Source organism: Cherax quadricarinatus, chromosome 5 (assembly GCF_038502225.1).
Source record: "Cherax quadricarinatus isolate ZL_2023a chromosome 5, ASM3850222v1, whole genome shotgun sequence".
Taxonomy (NCBI): domain Eukaryota; kingdom Metazoa; phylum Arthropoda; class Malacostraca; order Decapoda; family Parastacidae; genus Cherax; species Cherax quadricarinatus.
The window spans coordinates 74,451,553-74,472,573 of NC_091296.1; the positions used below are offsets into that span (position 1 = coordinate 74,451,553).

General features: G+C 42.2%; 1 protein-coding gene and 1 long non-coding RNA gene across 2 annotated transcripts in view; both read right to left on the reverse strand.

The window, feature by feature from the left end:
- The window catches only part of dlp (glypican dally-like), a 477,280-nt gene that overhangs the window by 436,958 nt on the left and 19,301 nt on the right, over positions 1-21,021 (reverse strand). The window lies entirely within an intron of this gene.
- Positions 246-11,889, reverse strand: LOC138855346 (uncharacterized). The gene is made up of 2 exons (XR_011394576.1): positions 11,479-11,889; positions 246-1,720 (listed from the first exon to the last, which is right to left on the reverse strand). It is a non-coding gene; the product is annotated as an uncharacterized lncRNA (long non-coding RNA).

The window sequence follows — 21,021 nt, forward strand, 5'->3', positions numbered from 1 at the left end:
AAAATGCTACTAGCCCCGCCTCTTCCGGTGACGTTAACGCACGTCCCACCAATCACAAGCCACAGACATGCTCATGCAGCTGACTCACTAGTACATGTACAGTGACTAGAAGACTACTAGGTGGCGGCGTCCATACAGGTTACTGACACTCATGTATACACCCCAGGATGTGTATTTATCTTGCCACCACACCGAAAATATTAGGTTTAACACATGAATCCACAAACATGGAAAAAAAGACTATGTGCGGAGCAAATCTTTATTTACAGACGACGTTTCGCTTGAAACTGGTCAACTTGGAGAGAAACTTAGTCTGTAAATTAACTGGAGTTTATCTGGAGTGGCTTCCAGAGGTCACCGCTCCCGCGGCCCAGTCCCATATTAGGCTTGGTTGCTGGCTTGATCAATCAAGCTGTTAGTTCCCGCCGCCCGCAGTTCAACGTATGCAGATACCCGGTTTATCAGGAACAATGATCTCCCTTATGCATGAAGGAAGGGCACTTAAGAGTCGTGGTCTGCTAACACTTGCTGAGCTCTCTCTCAGTGTAGTCATCGCTCCCCTGCTTTTCCCCGGAGGTATCCTGCACTGTCTGCCAAACCCTTTTTTTGTGTTCATAAATAGTATTTTCGGTTTGCAGATTTGGGACTAATCCCTCCAGTATCTTCCTAGCGTAGATTACGATACATCTTTCTCGCCTATTTTGTTAGGAGTATAGTTCTAGGGATTTCAAGCGCTCCCAGTAATTTAGGTGCTTGACTGAGTTTGTACGAGCTGTGAAGATCTCTGTACATTTTCCACCTCAGCAATTTCACCTGCCTTAAAGATGGTTGTTAGTATACAGCCGTACTAGATAGAACGAAAGGGCATAGGGGGGCGGGATGTGAGGGCATAGAGGAGTGGGCTGTAAGGTCATATGGGAGTGGAATGTAAGGGTCTGAGGAGTGGGATGTAAGGGCATAAGGAAGTGGGATGTAAGGGCATAGTAAAGTGGGATGTAAGGGCACAGGAGAGTCGGAAGTAAACGCCTAGGAGAGTGGGAATGAATCAGATTCAATCCAAAACAATTCTTAAGAATACACGGAAAACAACGGGGCTATTAGGCTGTTGGTGCCTGCACCCCCCATCTACCAGAGTAATCCACTGGCTGCGCTAATACGGAAAATGTTTCGGTAAGACCTCGCCACTATGTTTCACTTACAAATATTTATGCAAGCCTCTGGCTATACATTAATGGGAGCCGTCGGTCAGCATACATATATCCAGTACGTAGCCCAATAAGCATTTCTACCACAAACGGAACTCTGTTTTTGTAACCATTAATTAGTGTAAATTTGGTTATAATAATTTACATTTAATAACAATGCTATCATGAGTATTATTAGCATTATTTATAATTAGCCGTCACTCTTAATCGTCGAAGGAGTTCCACTGAAATATTCTTTTTATATTCTTCCATGTTCCTCTGGTGTAGTGTTCACTGTGTTCATTAGACCTTTTGTACATTGTTCAAGGTAATGTTATGCAGACCTCTGGTGTATTGTTTAACGTAATGTTCGTTAGAACTCTTGTGAAGTGTTCAATATTTTATTTTAAAGCCGGGACTTCGAAAAATCTTTTCCTTGAAGATTGGCCGAGGAAAGCCGCCTTAGCGAGGCCACCAGTAAGTGGTAACTTGCTGAGATTGTCAGGTGGAAACATGAAGCTGGTTACCCAGGCCTCCTGCAAATGAAATAAAAATAGAACAAATAAGAGACACAGGAAAGTAAAGACAAGTGTATATTAAATGTATGAAGGAGGTGGTAAGATTTACCTATCATCTCGTATGTTTATAAAACAGAAAGAAAAAAGGAAACCTGCTAGAATGCAAAACATTTAACAACCTTTCCTGCCTCACTCTTACGACAAGACGGTTGTACCTCCCTGGATGGTTCCGTCTCAGTGTTAAGAGGGAAAGTGAGGACGAATTACAGAGGTACAGATCAGTAATTTTTTTACTATGCACTCACAGTACGTGGGTAATTATATTATAGCCACATTATGACAACAAAAGCTAGATACGTTTCCATATCATAATTCATCATAAAGAATGGGTTTCTTACATCCATTAATGAAATATGTCAGCTTGAGCTGAGAGTTTTCAGAAGGGCGATGAGGATATCTGCAAGTGTTGCTATGGGATCAGCACCTATGGTAGATTAAACAGTGTCTTTCCAGCAGAGCGGAGTTATAACATAGAAATACGAGTAGTCCGAGATGGGTCTCTCCCGTAGGTGATGCGAGGAGGCTACGGGGTGTGGGACGCAGGTACACAGATAATGAGGTCTTTCACGCTCTTTTATTCTCCAGAAGGCGCTACCCCGTGTACCTGAGGGAGTTTTAAGTGGTTTATGATAGGTTAATGCTGGAGGAGGAGGGGACGGTAGATGAACAATTAGGAAGGAGGGAGAGAGAAAAGCTATGTCTGTGTATTCGCCTATTTGTGGTTGCATGCATCGAGTCGCAGCTCCTGGCCCCGCCTTTTTGCTGGTTGTTACTAGGTCCACTTTCTCCCAGCTCTAAAGAGCCTTGTCGTACCTCTCCTTAAAGATATGTATGGATCCTGCCTCCACTACATCACTCTCCAGATTGCTCCACTTCCTGACAACTCTAGTGACTGTGTGTGTGAGAGGAGGGCCTTGGTTGTATGTTGGTAGTAGGTAGAGAGAAGGGCGCATGGTGCAGCATGGACGGGCGGGAGGATAAGGAAATTGATACTGACGGGGGAAGGGAATTTAATCGGTATTTTGGGGGTTTAAGGTAAAATAATGTAGAGAAGGGGTATTTTGAGGGTTCAAAGGGAAAGAGTTTTATAGGGGTTTAAAGGGGAGGGATATTTTCAGAAATTATGAGGAAGAGGTATTTCAAGGATTTAAATGGGAAGGTTTTCTCGTATGTTTAAAGAGAAACTGGATGTAGGGAAGGGGAGGATGAGTGCGGGGTAGGATAGAGAGGACAGAGGCGTGAGGAGAAGGGAGACGTCAGGTTGACAGGTCCGAGACTGAAAGTAAAGTTGGGAGGAGGAAGCAAAGATGTGGTCTGTGGGTAAAACATGAGGGAAGTGTGGAGGAACTGAGGTAAGAGACCTGGAGATTACCTGAAGACGATTATGGGAGGTAGCGCCCCGTCCCTGACCAGGCCTCCTGGTTGACGGCCTAATCAACCAGGCGGTTGGTGAAAGCAATATACAGTCCAATGTAGGCACAACAGCCCATCTGATCAGAAACTAACTTGAGAAACTTACCCAGTTGTCCCCTGGAAGACAGCCAAAGATATGTTGGTAATTGTCCTTGTATATGCAAGAAGGGTGTTGGAAAGTCTTGGTCCCTTTACACTTATTAAATTGCATTTCAGTGTATTATGGTACCCCTGCTTTTCATTAAGCGGTATTTTGCACCGTCTGCTGACCCTCTTATTCTCATAAGGAGTAATTTCAATGTGCAGAGTTAGAACCAGTCCCTCCAAAATTTTGCAGCGCAAATTCTGACGCAACGTTTCGCTTGCATTTCAGAGAGTATAGTTCAAAGGACTTCAAGCTTTCTGAATAACTTAGATGCTTGACTGAATTTAGACGATCAGTGAAGGTTCTTTCTACATTCTCCTCCAGTTCTGTTATGTTGCCTGAAAGAAGACTGTTAGTGAATATCATAATGGTATACAATACCGACAAGTTGATAAGTAAGACATGTGCAACAGCTATGTATCTTACAGACTATGGAGCAATATTCTTTTCCAGGCCAGGGGACTGACCACCTCAAAACTAGGTCTTCAAAGGTGACGGACTGATTACATCGTCTTTACATCTCTACCGCTTCTGCTGACCCCTCTGTACTCGATTGAAGACGCCTACTGTGTAGGCGAAAAATTTAAGAATATAGATACCTAACTGTTGCACACGTGTCTTACTTATCGAGACTTAAGTGTTCAGTAATATTCTAGCACAGAGAAAATAAAGGACTTCAAAAGACTCGTCTTTGCTTTATCTCGTTCTGAAAATTCTAACTGTCCAACTTATCAGTTTGTGATAGCAACACTGTTGTGATCCTTGACGGTATTATGACTCACGAAATCGTAATGACACGATTGCAAACAAACCATACCACGGGCGGGGATAGAACCCGCGATCAGAAAGTCTCAAAACTCCAGACCGTCGCGTTAGCCACTGGACCAGCTAGCCACAATAAGAGTCTTATTGTGGCTAGCTGGTCCAGTGGCTAACGCGACGGTCTGGAGTTTTGAGACTTTCTGATCGCGGGTTCTATCCCCGCCCGTGGTATGGTTTGAAGGTATCATCTTCTGAGACTATCACTCCCCCACATTCCTCGTCGCTCTACTGAGTGCTTCCTGGCCAGCATGGCCGTCTCGAAAAACAAAACCTTAGCAGATTGTTATTTTTATGGGGAGCGCTAAACCCGTGAAGGGGGAGGGGATGGAAGGCATTCAGGTTCAATTCAGGGAACTGGAGCACAGATCCAATTCCCTAGATCAAGAGCCCCTTAGCAGATTAAAATTCTTCACGACTACATTGCTCATCACCAACTCCATGGCTGAGGGACTGATTACCTCGTCTTGTGTGTATATAGTTCTACAGTCTTACTTATGTCCTAGAATTTGTATTGATAAAGCCACTGGATGGCGAAACGTCTACAAATAAAGACATACAAATGTTGCATATGTCTGATTCGTCATTCAGATTAAAACAACTTTGGTTCTTCAGTGGTGATACATTATTTATTCCTCATTTTCTCACTCTCTCTAATATCTCTATTAATTATTTCAGAGATAATCACAATTTCAGAAAAGGCTTCCTCAATTGACAAGGAAACACTACAATAAAGAACAAAACGGCACAATACCATGACTGGAACAGTGTGACTTTGTAAATGGTCCAAGTCGGACCGAAACGTCGACGTAAGCTCCTCTCTCCTATGTGCGGATTAAATGTGTAAACATTACAATAATAAAACTTACTAATAAACACAAAAAAGTAAAGATAAGCTGATGGTGAATGTAATTATGTACAAATGTTTACATTTTACGTGTTCACGAGACAGAAGACAAGAACCTGCGATACATATATAATACAGAATGTAATAAAAATGTGAATAAATACAATGTGAAAATTAATTCCGAAATGTCCAAGGGGTTCGGACCTAGAAATATTAAACAGAGACAGAAGCAAAATACAAAGTAAGAAAGTCAATAAAATAAGAGTTGTGTCAGGAGACAAGAGGCAATATTGACTCCAGTGAGAGAACAGGGAGAAAGGGTAGAGTGGAGGGGAGGGATGGAGAGGAGGAGGGAAGAAGAGATGATGAAGAAGGAGTAGAAAGACGGCACAAGAGAGGGGATAAAATATAACCTCACTTAAGGCAAGACACTGGACATACATGCAGGTAAGGAAATCGCCAGACAAATATAACTGTCGAAGACAGGGGTCGAAAATAATTGACTTCAACAAGAGGACAATATTTTAACAAAAGTGGAAACATCAGCAATGTGCTGCTACCCTATTCTATATGATCTTCCATATGTGTTGGTGCTTTAAATTCATGGGGGGGGGGTGAGAGAGACTACAGTAGAGCAATGAGAATATCTATCAAGTATTCCGGTAAAGGTTCGAGACTTAAAAACACAGTTGGGGAGCGAAGGATCTGAAATGGGTGAGGGAAAAACAACACAGGAAAGACGGGACGACAGGGTGAGCAAAATTGGAGGGAAAAATAGTGGCGGGTTTGGGAGGAGATGATGGACAAAGGAGTGTTGCAAAAAGGCGAACTTCTGAACATTCACGTCCTTAGCCTTGATAGGACGGGACACCTAACTAGGTCGTGAATTTTCGAGCACAGGAAAAAAAATGGTGAAGCAAGAAGGAAAATAAATGACGGAAACAAAAGTTCAGAGAAGGAAAGTGTTGTTACAAGCTCAAGTTCACGTTACAACACCTGTTTACTTGGGAAATGAAACAACTCGGAACACTGATTGGGTGAAAAATCCTCTCGAGAAAACCTCTTCCCCATCATCACGTGTTGACATTAATTCCTGGACTCAGCTGCATGACACGTTCAACATAACCTTGGATGTACCTTTGATGAGTTTATTGGCTTTTTTTTTTCTACCCGCAGTCCGGCCTTATGCCAGCCTCGTTTGATACATATCTGGTCAACCAAGCTGTTGCTACTGGCGGCCCGCTGGTCCATATATCCATTACATGTAGCCTGGTTTATCTGGCACTTGGTGATGATACTTGTCCAGTTTCCTCCTGAAGACTTCTACACTTGTCCCATCAGTGTTTTTGATATCTTCTGGTAAGATGTTGAATAGTATACCCGAGATTGATCTACAGGGCTTTTCTAACCTTACCAGCTTAGCCTACGGCTAAGATTCCTTGCTGTTTGCCTGCTCAATCAACCTGTTGCTGTCAGTGGCCCGCTGGCACACATAGTCATCACAGCCTGGTTGATCTGGCACTTGATACTCAGGATGGAACTAGTGTAGCCTGACAAAGGTTAGGTTACACTGTTATCTATACAATTATTCTTGAATTTTGAGGAAGACTGAACTGCAATTACTACAAAATAGGTTAAGTATACATACAATAACCCCGTGTAAAATATCTACAGGATAGATAAGATTTACCAATGCAATAACTTGTACAGAATAAAAGGGGAGCACGGTAGTGTAGTACCCACGAGTACTGTGTTCATACAAGGATTAGAGAAAATCTGAGGTAGGAATTCCACCTGTTCCATCAACTATGAAATAGATATAGTGTTATATACACAATAATTGTTATAGAGTAGGTTCCACTTGACCCTACCGAGTCTGTAACAAGTCAAAAATTAAAACACGGTGAGTCATCAAAATATGAACACTGGTCACCAAGATATCATGGCTTCGGGTGTATGTTGGAGGACAGGTGAGGAGTGAGAATAGGTGAGGGATGGAGAACAGGGAAAGGAAGGCAGGAGATTAATTAAGGGAAGGATTATGCTGATTAGGGGAAGGATGATTGTTCAGGGAAAGGTGGGTGTTGATTATGAGAGGAAGGAATGGTTGTTTAGGGAAGGGGAAGGCGGTGATTAGGGGAGGAAATATGAAGACCTGGGGAGGCAAGGTGGCGTTTGAACCATTAACTAGTCATGTCTCAATCTCTTATGTGCGGGTTATTTGTGTATGAAGTGTTGTTTTGGTGTTATGATTCACTAGTGTTTTGAAGACTTACTGTCTTATGCCTTTGATCTACCTTAGATGAGTTCCGAGAGTTTTTCTACTCCCGAAGCCCGACAATGGACCAGGCTCGTCTGGTACTTACCTGATCAACCAGGCTGTTGCTGCTGGTGGCCCACTGACCCTCATATCCATTATTAGAGCTTGGTTAATCTGGCCTTGGCCTTCAACTTCATGTATCTTAATATTCTCTTTTCTGTCAGGGCTCAGTTCATGGCATGGTCCCTAGTGGAGAGAAAACTGGGTGGGAACGGGAGTTTGTGACTATCTGACCATCGACAGACGTGATTCATCTTAGACGAATTTGGAACGTAATGTGAATATAGCGCCACCTGGTCCAATCTTTACGGAACTACTAAATCTTCACAGAGATGTCTACCTGGAGGGTATTCCGGGGATCAACGTCCCCACGACCCGATCCACGATCAGGCCTCCCGGTGGATCAGGGCCTGATCAACCAGGCTGTTGCTGCTGGCCCCACCTAGTGCAACATACGAACCACAGCCCGGCTGATCTGGCATCGACTAAGTATCTGTCCAGCTCCCTCTTGAAGGCAGCCAGGGGCCTATTGATAATTCCCTTTATGCATGGTGGGAGGCTGTTGAACAGTCTTAGGCTCCGGACACATGGTGTTTTCTCTTAGTGCACCAATGGCGCCCCTATTTTTCATTGGGGGTATTTTGCACCGCCTACCCAGTCTTTTACTTTCGTAAGGAGTGATTTCTGTGCCCAGATTCGGGAACATTTTTTCTAGGATTTTCCAAATGTAGATTATGATATATCTCTCTCGCCTGCGTTCCAGTGAGTACAAGTGCTTCCAAGCGTTCCCAGTAACTGAGGTGTTTGATGAAAGTTACACGTGCAGTAAAGGTTCTCTGTACACTCTAGATCTGCAATTTCACCTGCTTTTAACGGAGATGTGTTAACAATCTTCATACAGTTCATCAACGATGTGCTTGTGATCTACCTGTGACACAAAGGCGTGGTAATATTCACACAGCTCATCAATGGAGTGCCGGTGATCTACCTGTGATACAGAGATATCTGAACGACCTTGCGTTCTCGAGGCCTTGGTCAGCCTTCACTAACTCGTCAACTGGGGTGTCTGTGACACAGAGGCACGCTTCACACTCCAGCTACACTCATAGTTTCATTGCTTGTGGAGGTCAACAACTGACCCGGACATACGTGCACGTGTGTGTGTGTGTGTGTGTGTGTGTGTGTGTGTGTCCACATACACATCTCCACAAATCTGTGCTTGCTCTTTGGATCACCATTAATTTTATGTTCAAGTTTTGCTTAGTCCATTGTTTTTTATTTAAACTTGGGTTTATTGCATAAAAAAGTTCATTTTTTCCATAATATTTATTAGACCCTTCCTCTATTTTTTTACTTGGGGGGGGGGATGATAAGAGGAAAGAGAAGGGGAAGATCGGGGAGGGGGAGATGATTAGGGGAGGGAATGATCATGGTAGTAAGGTTGATGAGGAAGGAAGAGGGTGATGAGGGTGTGAATGGAAGGAGATGATTATGAGGATATGGAGGGAGGAAGAGAATGAAGAAGGTATGGAGGGAGGGAGAGGGAAGACCAATTTAAGAGTAAACCAAGCCGGCGGGTAACAGGTTTAACGTGACATCCGATATCTGCGTGTGGCTACAACTGCCCCTCCCCACCCCGCCCACCCTTACTGATACAAGCCCCGATAACACACTCCCACACCCACCCACCCTCACCCGATATTACACTACATTGCCCCTACACTTCCCTCTCTTCACCCAATGCTACATTACATTGCCCCCTTACCCGATACACTACACTTCCCTCTCCCCAGATGTTCTGCATAACTATAGGCTTTCTGCATGCACAACTAAATGTCACCCATCTCCGTACAAACACTATCATGCTGAAATAAAATTATTATTATTATTATTATTATTATTATTATTATTATCATTATTATAACTACACTCTGCTTCAGCCGTAATATCTCACTGCTTTATTATTATTATTAAAGATTAGCCGGTATTCTCCCGGCCCGGGCCTTTTCCAAGTGGTGGCCCGGCCTTGGCTCCCTCTTTAGGGAGTGTCTGAGACCTAAGTCTCCCATGGGAGGAGGCACAAGTACCTCCTCATCTTTGGGACCAACTGTCCCCAGGCCTAGCCACAAGCTAGGCCTCTCTGGTCTGCCATCCCCGCCCCAAGGGGGCAAATGGGAATGAGTCTTATGAGCTAAAGGCTCGGGCTCAGGCACCTACCCTACCCTAGAAGGGTTAGGCATGGTGTCGATCATCTCACTGCTGTAAGATCTCCTGAAAGTGTTACTTGGTTGTAAGAGTCAACCACACGTCTGTGTACTCAAGGTGTATACTCAAGGACTGCCACGGGGGGGGGGGGTCAAGGAGCACAAAAATGTTATTATCGCAGCTGAAAGAAAAACAAGCGAAACTGCTGAGCTGGAAAATGTACAGATAAACTTCACAGCTCGTATAAACTCAGTCAAGCACCTAAATTACTGGGAGTGCTTGAAGTCCCCAGAACTGTACTCAGAACGTTCGCGAGAAAGATACATCATAATCTACACCTGGAAGATACTAGATGGACTGGTCCCAAATATACACACCAAAATTAATGATTATGAACACGAGAGGTTTAGTAGTCAGTGTAGGATACCTCCATAGACAAGCAGGGAAGCGACGAGTACACTCAGAACACTCAATAAGTTTTAAGGGACCACGACTCTTCAGTGCCCTCTCTTCATGCATAAGGGAAATAACCAACTCCTATCAGTCTTCAAAACTGTTCCTGATCAACCGGGTTGTGGTTCATACGCTGCACTGCGGGCGGCGGGCAATAACAGCTTCATCAATCACGTCAGTAACCAGGAAGCCTAGTCTGGGATCGGGCTGCCGAGCGGTGACCTCCGGAAGTGACTCAAGGTAGACTCTAGGATCGGTCTCGAGAGCTCTTAGGCTTCACTGTCAACTGCCTGCTCAACCAGGCTGTTGCTGCCAGTGGCGAGCCGGTTTGAACATGTAGACTTCTGAAGGCCATACTTTTTTGCCAGCACAGAATATACTGATGTTTTATGTATGCATACTTCTGAGGACAGGTTTGGTGTGTTGTATATTCTATGCCTTCACCTGTTACCGAGAACTGATACCCTCAAGGTGATTTTTTTTTTTTTTTTTTTTTTTTTTTAACAAACCGGCCGTATCCCACCAAGGCAGGGTGGCCCAAAAAGAAAAACGAAAGTTTCTCTTTTTAAATTTAGTAATTTATACGGGAGAAGGGGTTACTAGCCCCTTGCTCCTGGCATTTTAGTTGCCTCTTACAACACGCATGGCTTACGGAGGAAGAATTCTGTTCCACTTCCCCATGGTGATGTCTCTCCTAATTTCCCAAGGCTTCGCATAATTAGGAAGGACTCGCCAAGAGGTTTACATACACTAGCGGTAATCTGGCGCCTTGTATTGACCCCTGGGGTAATCCATCTACCTGATAAGATTACAGTATATACACCGAGAAAGGTAAGTCTCTCAGTTTATATACGCTAAGAGTTTTATCCTCATTTTAGGGATTAAAATACTCTTGACTGATGGTGATTAGGTTACATGCTTCCTTAACAACTTTCATGTAGTCAATAGGCTTCACACCCAATTACCCAACCAATCATCTCACACTTAAACCTATATCTCCAGCTTGTGCAGTAATCTCTAATACTTCGTCAAAGGCTTTCTTGATGTCTAGGAAAATGCAGTTTTTTTTTTTTTAATTTTTTTTTGTAACTAATATCCGTTAGTTTGTTTGTTTGTTTTTGGCTAAGAGAAGCATGTTGATTTTCTGTGAAGAGTTCAGTGGGATGCCTGTCTTCTTGAATACCGGAATTACGTTTATCATCTTCCAGTGGTCCGGAAATTTCCCTATCTAGCGGTTTGTTGTAAATTCTCTCTCTTGAGTTGCAAGGGTTATTTCTCCTTTCAGTATCCATAGCAATATTTTCTCGGGTCGTGTGTGTGTGAAAGAGAGAGAGAGAGAGAGAGAGAGAGAGAGAGAGAGAGAGAGAGAGAGAGAGAGAGAGAGAGAGAGAGAGAGAGAGAGAGAGAGAGAGAGAGAGAGAGAGAGAAAGAGAGAGAGAGAGAAAGAGAGATTGATTAATAATTTTATTCATGTGAGTTGTAAAAGGGCTGACCACACCAAGAGAGAAATTTACCTCAAAACCTGTATTATTTATCCTGGGAATAATATATTCTGGTGTTGGCCATCTCTTGCCTCCACTTCCTTGTAAGCAATGTAGTGGAACTGCGGCAAACAGCCCCTTACTCATATGTTACGTAGCCTCCATACACAGCCTGAGAATTATTTTGTTTCTTGCACCATTAAGATGACACTTCAATGCGTCTTATTTTTAACAACATTCTAAGACCGGAGATTTTCAAAGAATACCCCCACTTTCCCCGCAAAATATACAGGGTGTTTCAAATTGATGAAACCAATTTCAAAGCAGTTTACTTTGAAAATGGGTCCATCATTTTAAACACACTGTACTGCATAAATATCCTCACTTTCATACAACAAAAGGCAAGAAAATTTACAAATATTCATGTAATTTCAACTAAAAATATTCCTTTACACAAATAAGAAAAAAAAGGACAGCTTAAAGTATTTTTACCCGTATTCCCGGCAGCCAAAGAGGTCATATTCACACGCCACTGTTATTTTCTGGCCACTCAGGAAGATGGCAGACTGAATAAACACAGAGATTATTCTCATTGTCAGACGTTCCAATACAGCCAGCCACACACACACACACACACACACACACACACACACACACACACTGATTCCAAGTCCCATTGTGCCAGAATCCAATAGCAACTAAATTGAGCCCAAATTAAAATATTTTACCTGAAAGAAAGTGCAGTCGCACAGGTATTTCCAATTTGCAATAAAATCATGATGCTTTAACGCAAATTCATAAAAAAACCCAAATAAATTATAACTATATACATATATTATCATGGTATGATATAGAATATACCATATATATGATACCATATATAAAGTGCATTATCATGCTATGGTATATGTTATCGGAGATAGAATGACCGTCAAGGCAGCTACTGGCTACACTCAGGTGCACTTAACCTGACCGGCAGAACGATGCACAAAATCAAGACTGTTTTAAGGATCCGAGAGTTTACTTCACCACTGCTCAAGAATATTGGTTACCTTGTTAATACACAACATAACAAAAAGAAGCTAAAACCTATAATAATATTATCTTCAAATACACGATTAAGGTGGTTTACTTCATGCTAGAACACAGTCTTGAGGATTACGCTACCACGCTCTAGAAATTCACCTCCAAGTTGCATAATCATTATGATTTACTAAAATATACATCACATTAAATTTCACGAATTAAAGACAAAATAATATCTAACTCTCCTTTCATCCCCGTCCTCCCTCCACACACTAGAAGCAGGAACTTCTGCTGGAGTAACTTAGTAATATGTAACATTTTTAAATTGGTGGACCGGTAAGCCAGCGGAAGACTTCGGTGAGATGACCAAAAGCTCGAGCAGTGGGTCATCATATGACTAAGACCCGCGTCAGGAAACATTTGTCCTGTTTCCTGACAAACTTTATACCAACCTGGAGTAACTTCAGCTCTGCCTCAGTGATCCACCTATAACTATCCTGGGGTTGAGGTTGTGATCCACCTATAACTATCCTGAGGTTGAGGTTGTGATCCACCTAGAACTATCCTGGGGGTTCAGGTTGTGATCCACCTAGAACTATCCTGGGGGTTGAGGTTGTGATCCACCTAGAACTATCCTGGGGGTTGAGGTTGTGATCCACCTAGAACTATCCTGGGGGTTGAGGTTGTGATCCACCTAGAACTATCCTTGGGGTTGAGGTTGTGATCCACCTATAACTATCCTGGGGGTTGAGGTTGTGATCCACCTAGAACTATCCTGGGGGTTGAGGTTGTGATCCACCTATAACTATCCTGGGGTTGAGGCTGTGATCCACCTAGAACTATCCTGGGGGGAGGGGGTTTGTGGACCGCCTATATCCAACGTGGAAGATAACATCATTTACACAGAATCCTTCACAGTGGTATCAAACAAGCCATTAAGTAAAGTATATAACATTCTCTTAAGGAGCCCAACTCTTAAAACTTTCCCCGCGGGCTACATTATACGGCCCTGGAAAGAGCCCATTCTCGTTCCAAGAGGTAAACGTTAAAATGTAAACGTTGTCTATTGTTACCCGGTCACCTCGTTGCCAGACGTATAGCGGACTGCTTTTCTAATTGATTTATTTGTTATTAAATGTTTTCATAGGTTTAAGCACGCTAACCAAAGATAATTCAAACTAAATTAACTTTAAAAAGCGCCAAAACAAAACAACAAGTTCAAACACTAACATTCAACTAGATGTCAAAAAATGACGCAATAAAATGAGAATAAGTAGTGTGTTATGTCTAATAAATTGGCAAGTAGGTAATGGAATAAAATATAACTTGTTATTGCACACTTTACCTGTTATTTAATCATATTATTTCTTAGTTACATGGATTATCGTCTAAATGTATAATTGTTTGAGTTATTATTGGTTAATAAAAATTGGATTATGTTTAATTTCGCAGGTATTTTTTTTAATATATTAAATTTTATAATATTAATAATTTCACTGATTATTTAACACATAAATTATTTAATTTTAAACACGAACCATTAAAATTCGCGAAGAGTATAGATTTATATTGATTAAAAGTCTTTAAATTTATCTAGTACAGATTGACATATGTAACGTTGGCCAAGAATAAGCAAATGTAATAATACAGGTAAATACGTAATAAAACGGCATAATTTTAAACAGACGCCATCACACACCGCCAATAGCAACAAGCTGGTGACTCAAACCTTGCAGTGCAACGCGGTCACAAGCCTCCAATAGGAGTTAGGGAGGGTACAGCTGACTCCCTCTCGGTATCTCCCACGACATGCGACAAAAAACTCACTCTAGTAGGAAGAGATTATTACATACATGGGGAAGTGCTAAAGCTCTGGAGGTCATACAGCGCCTGGGGAATGATGAGCAATCATCATCGATCCCAGAGGAGACGATATCGCCAATCCCTCTGCTCAAACAAGGCTTCTCTAATAGGTAATCTCGAGGCTATTGAAGAGCTTGGAGTAAGTGATCACATATCTCTTAGTTTTAATATCTGGATATATAGAGCCTACCTGCCTGAAGTCTATCTGGAGGTTATTCCGGGGATCAACGCCCCCGCGGCCCGGTCCACGACCAGGCCTCCCGGTGGATCAGGGCCTGATCAACCATACTGTTACTGCTGCCGCACGCAGTCCAACGTACGAACCACAGCCCGGCTGATCCGGCATTGACTTTAGGTATCTATCCAGCTCTCTCTTGACGGCAGCCAGGGGTTTATTGGTAATTCCCCTTATGCTTGGTGGGAGGCTGTTGAACAGTCTTGGGCCCCGGACACTTACGATGTTTTCTCTTAGTGTACCAATGGCGCCCCTACTTTTAATTGGGGGCATTTTGCATCGCCTGCCCAGTCTTTTACTTTCGTAGGGAGTGATTTATGTGTGCAGATTCGGGACCATTCCTTCCAGGATTTTCCAAGTGTAGATTATGATATATCTCTCCCTCCTGCGTTCCAACGAGTACGAGTCAAGTGCTTCCAAGCGTTCCCAGTAGTTAAGGTGCTTGACAGAACTTATACGTTCAGTAAAGGTTCTCTGTACACTCTCTAGATCTGCAATTTCACCTGTTTTGAACGATGTTAATGTACAGCAGTATTCCAGCCTAGAGAGAACAAGTGATTTGAAAAGGATCATCACTGGCTTGGCATCTCTCGTTTTGAATGTTCTCATTATCCATCCTATCATTTTCTTTGCACTTGTGATCGTGGGACTGTTGTGATCCTTGAGTGAGATCCTCAGACATTACTACTCCCAGGTCCCTTACATTATTTTTTCGCTCTATTGTATGGCCAGAGTTTATAGAATGACAAAATGATTCCGTGTATTAGAAACCTTTCATACGAAAATAGGCTGAATGCATTGAACTCGCACTCTGTACAAAGACACAGAAATAGAGGAGACATGATTGAAGTATACCAATGGAAAACAGGAATAAATGAAAGGGATATAAATAGCGTGTTTAAAATATCTACCAAGACAGTACTCGCAGCAATGGACTCAAGTTAGAAAAATTGAAATAATAAAAAAAAAGGGATATTGGGAAGTGCTGGTTTGGCAATTAGCTTTAGATAAGTGGAACAAAATCCCAGGTAATGCCAATGAAGCAAGAACTTAGCGTAGCTTTAAATATAGGTTGGATGGGAACATGAGTGAGTGTGAATTGGACTTGCCTAGCATGGGTCAGTAGGCCTACTGTAGTGTTCCTTCATCACCATGTTTTTTTTTTATGTTTAAGAGGCCTCCGTCGGCATCAAGCTATCTTCTGTGACGGGAGAAAAAAAAAAAACAGAAAAATGGAAACAAGGTCTCTTATATTTTTGTAGTAGGCCTGCCGCTGCTTCTGCTATGAAAAAAGATGTCATACCATTACAGAAGGTAATTCAAAATTTCGTGACGAAGTCTGTATTCTCCAACGGGGCACCACTAAAATTACCACTACATACCTCTTCCTCTGATGGGTTTCCTATTCCCGCAGCCCGGCGCCGGGCCAGGCTCGTCTGGCGTCTGCCTGATCAACTAGGCTGTTGCTACTGGCGGCAACAGCCTGGTTGATTTAGCACTTCGTGAAGATACTTATCCAGTTTCCTCAAGAAGACTTCTACACTTCTTCCAGAGCGTTTCTGATATCTTCTGATAAGATGTTAAAAAGTCTGGGGCCACGGATGTTCAGACACCACGGGCGAGGAGTAACTTGGTAGTGTGACTAGGTGTTATTGGCTGATTTAAAGAACACTTCATACCGACCGATAAGTTATGTATTCAGTAATAAGAGGTGGGATTAAGTGCTTTGCCAAGGGGTGAAGAGTTTCCCTCATTTCCTCTGGGTAAGGAAAGGTGGTCAAGCGCTTCACTTAAGGGGATGGTTAATAAGTGCTCTAACGGGAGGATGCAAAGCTTGTGGTGGAGCCGCCCCTTCCCCGTATGACAACCCATCACAACCACTGCACCACACCCATCACAACCACTGCACCACACCCATCACAATCACTGTACCACACCCATCACTTCAAAAACTACACCAAACCCCTCACCAACAGCCACTACATCACACCACTCACTATAGCCACTTACCACCACCCACACACCAACAAGTACACATTAAAGGTACCAGGGCGGCGCCTTGCTGCTGTACCTACCTCCCCAGCTCAACACCTTGTGTGTCGAGGACACACCAGGGTAAAAGTGAAGTAAACTGTAGCTACACGGGACTTGCATGGTAATGTCACGAGGAACAGATTAACAGGCCAATTACAAATGTCGCCATATATCACTAGAGCACATTATGTGGCTGAAGGGCGCGAAAGTGGGGGAGACAATACGAGAGGGAAACGGAGGGGAGGGGAAGGGGTACGATGAGAAAGGTGGGGAGGTAAATAAGACGCATTTACGCCCTAAAATATCCACCAAAATTATAACTACTGTTTGATGTATCTTTTATAGATTTGTGAATTATCAATGGCGTTATCAGAGACTCGAAAATGTCACTCTCCCTCTCCCACAATACTCCAGTGTACAAGCAACAGCAGAGAAAAAACGTATCCCAACATGGTGCACTGCTGTCTGAATGTCGAAAAATCTGTTATTTCTGCTGGGAAGGAAAAAAGGGTTCACACTTTCAACTGACTCTCGACCTGGTGTGAAAATCACAAGGCTTCCACGATTCTCCATTTCATTCTTGTGTTAAAAGGAACGTCTCAAAATTCAACTTAATGGGGCAGGAGCAGCAGCGATAACAGAACCAGCAGTAAGAGCAGTAACAGAAGCAAAACCATTAGTAGAAGCACTAGCAAATACACTTGAAGCAGTAAGATCCGCAGCAGTAGCACTAGCAGCACTAGAAAAATTAGCAAAAGCAGGAACAGAAGAGTCACCAGTTGAAAAATAATAGACTCAGGGTCATTAGCAGAAGTAGCAGCAAGCATAGTAGCAAGTATGGTAGCAGAAGCAGCACCAGCAGCAGGTGTAGAATTAGCAGCAGCAGCAGTAGAGGATAGTCACCAGCAGAGGGAACACTCGCTAGACAGGATTATCCTAAGGCGCTATTTATCCTCCCCCACAACACCACAACCTTCCCCCCAGCCCCTGACAAACACCGACTATCTGTCCCCCTATCTCAGAAAGGTGGAGAACAGGAGGTGACGGATGGAGGGCAGAAGCTGGTGGGTGGAGGGTGGGATGTGGTAAGGATGGTGCCCATTATACATCCCTCCCTCACCTCCCCATTTTACACACAATGGAGTACGAGGGGAAACAGCTTGCTTTTGTTCCATAATGAAACTATTATGTAGGATACAACCCTTCTCCTAAGACAAAGCTGGTTTTATAATGCAATTAAAGCTCGTCGAAAAGGCAACATTTGTCAATATGCCAGAACGCTGGTTTTCTGATGGATGGATCGTAAAGCACCTAGCAAGTTTACCTGGCAGTTGTTACATCGAAACAACATATGTATTTACCAGTTAGGCTGTTTGCATTTTTAAGTTATGTTACAATGAGTTAATTTTAGTTATTCCGACCTAGCTTAAAATAAAGTGCAGAGAGAAAGCAGCTAAGATCCATACAGGTAAAAAGTCAACATTGTACTCTGGTCCATGTTACAACAATAGGGACAACCGCATATTGCTGGTGAGCCCAACAACAGCAAATAAATATATATATATATATATATATATATATATATATATATATATATATATATATATATATATATATATATATATATATATATATATATATATATATATATACTAGGCACTGTATGTGGTCACGGGGGACAAGACGGTCTCAGCTCAACTCTCCAACATGTACAAGTACTCACTCGCCTGCCATCACTTGCCCCTTCCCACTCTCTCCCCTTATTTCTCCTTTATCCCTCACCCCCTTCTCTTTTATAACTAAACAGGGCAATTATATTAATGGTATACAATACTGATAAGTAATGAATATAACACATATGCAACACCTGTATATACTGCCGGTAATAAAGATAGCCAAGTGATGCACATGTCTTATTCACAAACGGCAAAAAAAAAAAGCCATTGTTCAAAGCAATGTTACTTTACGGAAATGGAGCATCAACATTAGGACTGTACTGTAACTCTCTTGATGCATACATCAGGAGTGTTGTAGTCGTTGCTCCTTGGTAAAGCCAGATACAAGAAACAAGTTCAGAATCAAGCAATGAGAATAATTCTGAGCTCTATTAAAAGTGCCATCTACGACAGAATAAGAATTAAATATCCTGTTTCCACTAAGATAAGTAAAATTCCTAACAGAACCAACAGAAATTTACTTGTAAAAAAAAAAAAACCAGTAGTTTCAAGGGAGAAGTTGGAAAACATGCTAAGACCCAAACTGCTATGAACCGAATAAATAATGACCTCTCATAGCAACACTGATATGAAAACTGTTCTCCGTAGCCGAAAACTGACACAATGATAAAGGTGATTAAACCGAAAATGAGAAATAAGGTATCAACCCAAAGTGGTCATCGAGGTTGTAAAGATTTCGTGCCGAAGGGAAAATTTACTGGGCAGCGAGAATATATTACCTTATACTCTTTTAGCACAAACTGTTGCTAAGTGGTTAGCGTATGCTGTACGTTTTGTAAAATAATACGAGCCCTTTACAACATGCTTACATTGGCTGTGAATATTGGTGGCATTTCCTATTCTTGTTCTACTACTTTCTAAGATCTAGTGCAGGAGAATATTCATTTAGTTTCATTCTCTCTCTCTCTGCACACTAGTCATCTCCTGGAGTTGAGGTAAATAAAACTAAAATCGATCAAGTTGATTTTTTTAAACTCAGTGTCAGGCTTATTCTGTCTAAACTCTAAATTTACCACTAACACTAATGTATAAGACACACAAAACATGCTAGAAAATAACAATACTGTACCACTAAGCTTCGTGTGGATACCATCTCATATTAACCGTGCAAAGAATGAAATGATAAATTGACAGGAATATGAGAGCACATAAAGAAAGGGGTAGTTTATAGAAGTTTATATTATAGCAGATACAAAGTACAAATGAAAATCCCAGTGTATAAGTTTAATACGAAAGGTCAATTTGCACAGTATCGCAAAAGCTTTGCACTGGATGAAGCCTACTTATGGGATATATATATATATATATATATATATATATATATATATATATATATATGAAATGGCTACTTTATGCTGGATCAACAAGCTGTGATAAATACGTGGGCAAGCGGGCCGCCAGCAGATACAGCCTAGTTGACCTGGCAAGCACTAGACAAGTTTGGTCCAGGACCGGACTGAAGGAGTAGGAAAACTCTCAAAACCCTTCAAGGGTATTTCAAAAGTGCAACTCAATCCATCGTGTGGAAGGCAACGAGAGAACACAGGAAGTTACAATGATTTAGAATGCAGCACTAAAATGATTAACAATAGTATATACTTCCAATACGCACTTCAGTATACCATTATTTACAGGTTAGTCCGTTGCTACAGCCAAATTTAGATTATTTGCTAAGAATTTCCACTTTTAGTTTTATGAACAAGATACCTAATTAGATTATTATTATTATAATCAAGGGGGAAGCGCTAAACCCGGAGGATTATACAGCGCCTGGGGGGGGATGTGGAAGGCATTCAGGCTTAATTCGGGGAACTGGAACACAGATCCAATTCCCTAAATCAAGAGCCCCTCACCAACATCAAGGAACCTTCCTTGAGGGGATACCTAATTAGAGATCTGGGACTTCTAGCTAGGGAATTAGCATATTATTCGCTCTAGTAAGAATCAGTTTAAAGCGTGAGAAAGGACAAATAAGCTAGGCTTGTTGCGCTCTTTACTTGTGATGTTCTATAGTGTTGAATGGCCTCCATACACTGAAGTTAGTAACCTAAATGAAATCAATTGGAAAGTCATACTGTAAAGTTTAGCAAAGAGTAATAACTCAAGTGTGAAAGTAAAACCATCTAGTCTTCATGATTCTTAATAGCATTTAAAAATTTAGACTAGTTTTACGTATTTTATAATAATCACCACTGGCCCAATGGTAAGTGCATGCTGATAGTCATGTCGTGGGTCGTCATTGGTGAGGGCTGAGGAAGGTCATGTTCAATTTGTGCTGGACACTGAGAAAGTCAGGTTGGTCGTCAATGGCCTCCTCAAAATCTGTTTCATTATATTAGTATTATGTGCTATTTTTAAAGACAATAAAATGCTCCTGTTTAGTGATAAACGGTTCCCTGACTGCACATCATCAGCTGACATCCTCCTCAGGATTCTTCCTAACGTCGTTAACTTCACCACTCCTGCCGACCTGTCTCCTACTTTCCAAGATGCTGTTCCTGCACCTACCTCAATCTCCCACACCACCGCTCATGCTGCCTAGCCCCTCAACCTGACGTCACACCTCCAGTACACCTCGCCACTGCAACTGTCGACCCACAGTCGCCTGCTAGAACCTTGGTAGACTCTGCTACTGAATACACGTCAGAAGATGAAGATGTTGTCGAACCTAGCACACCAACA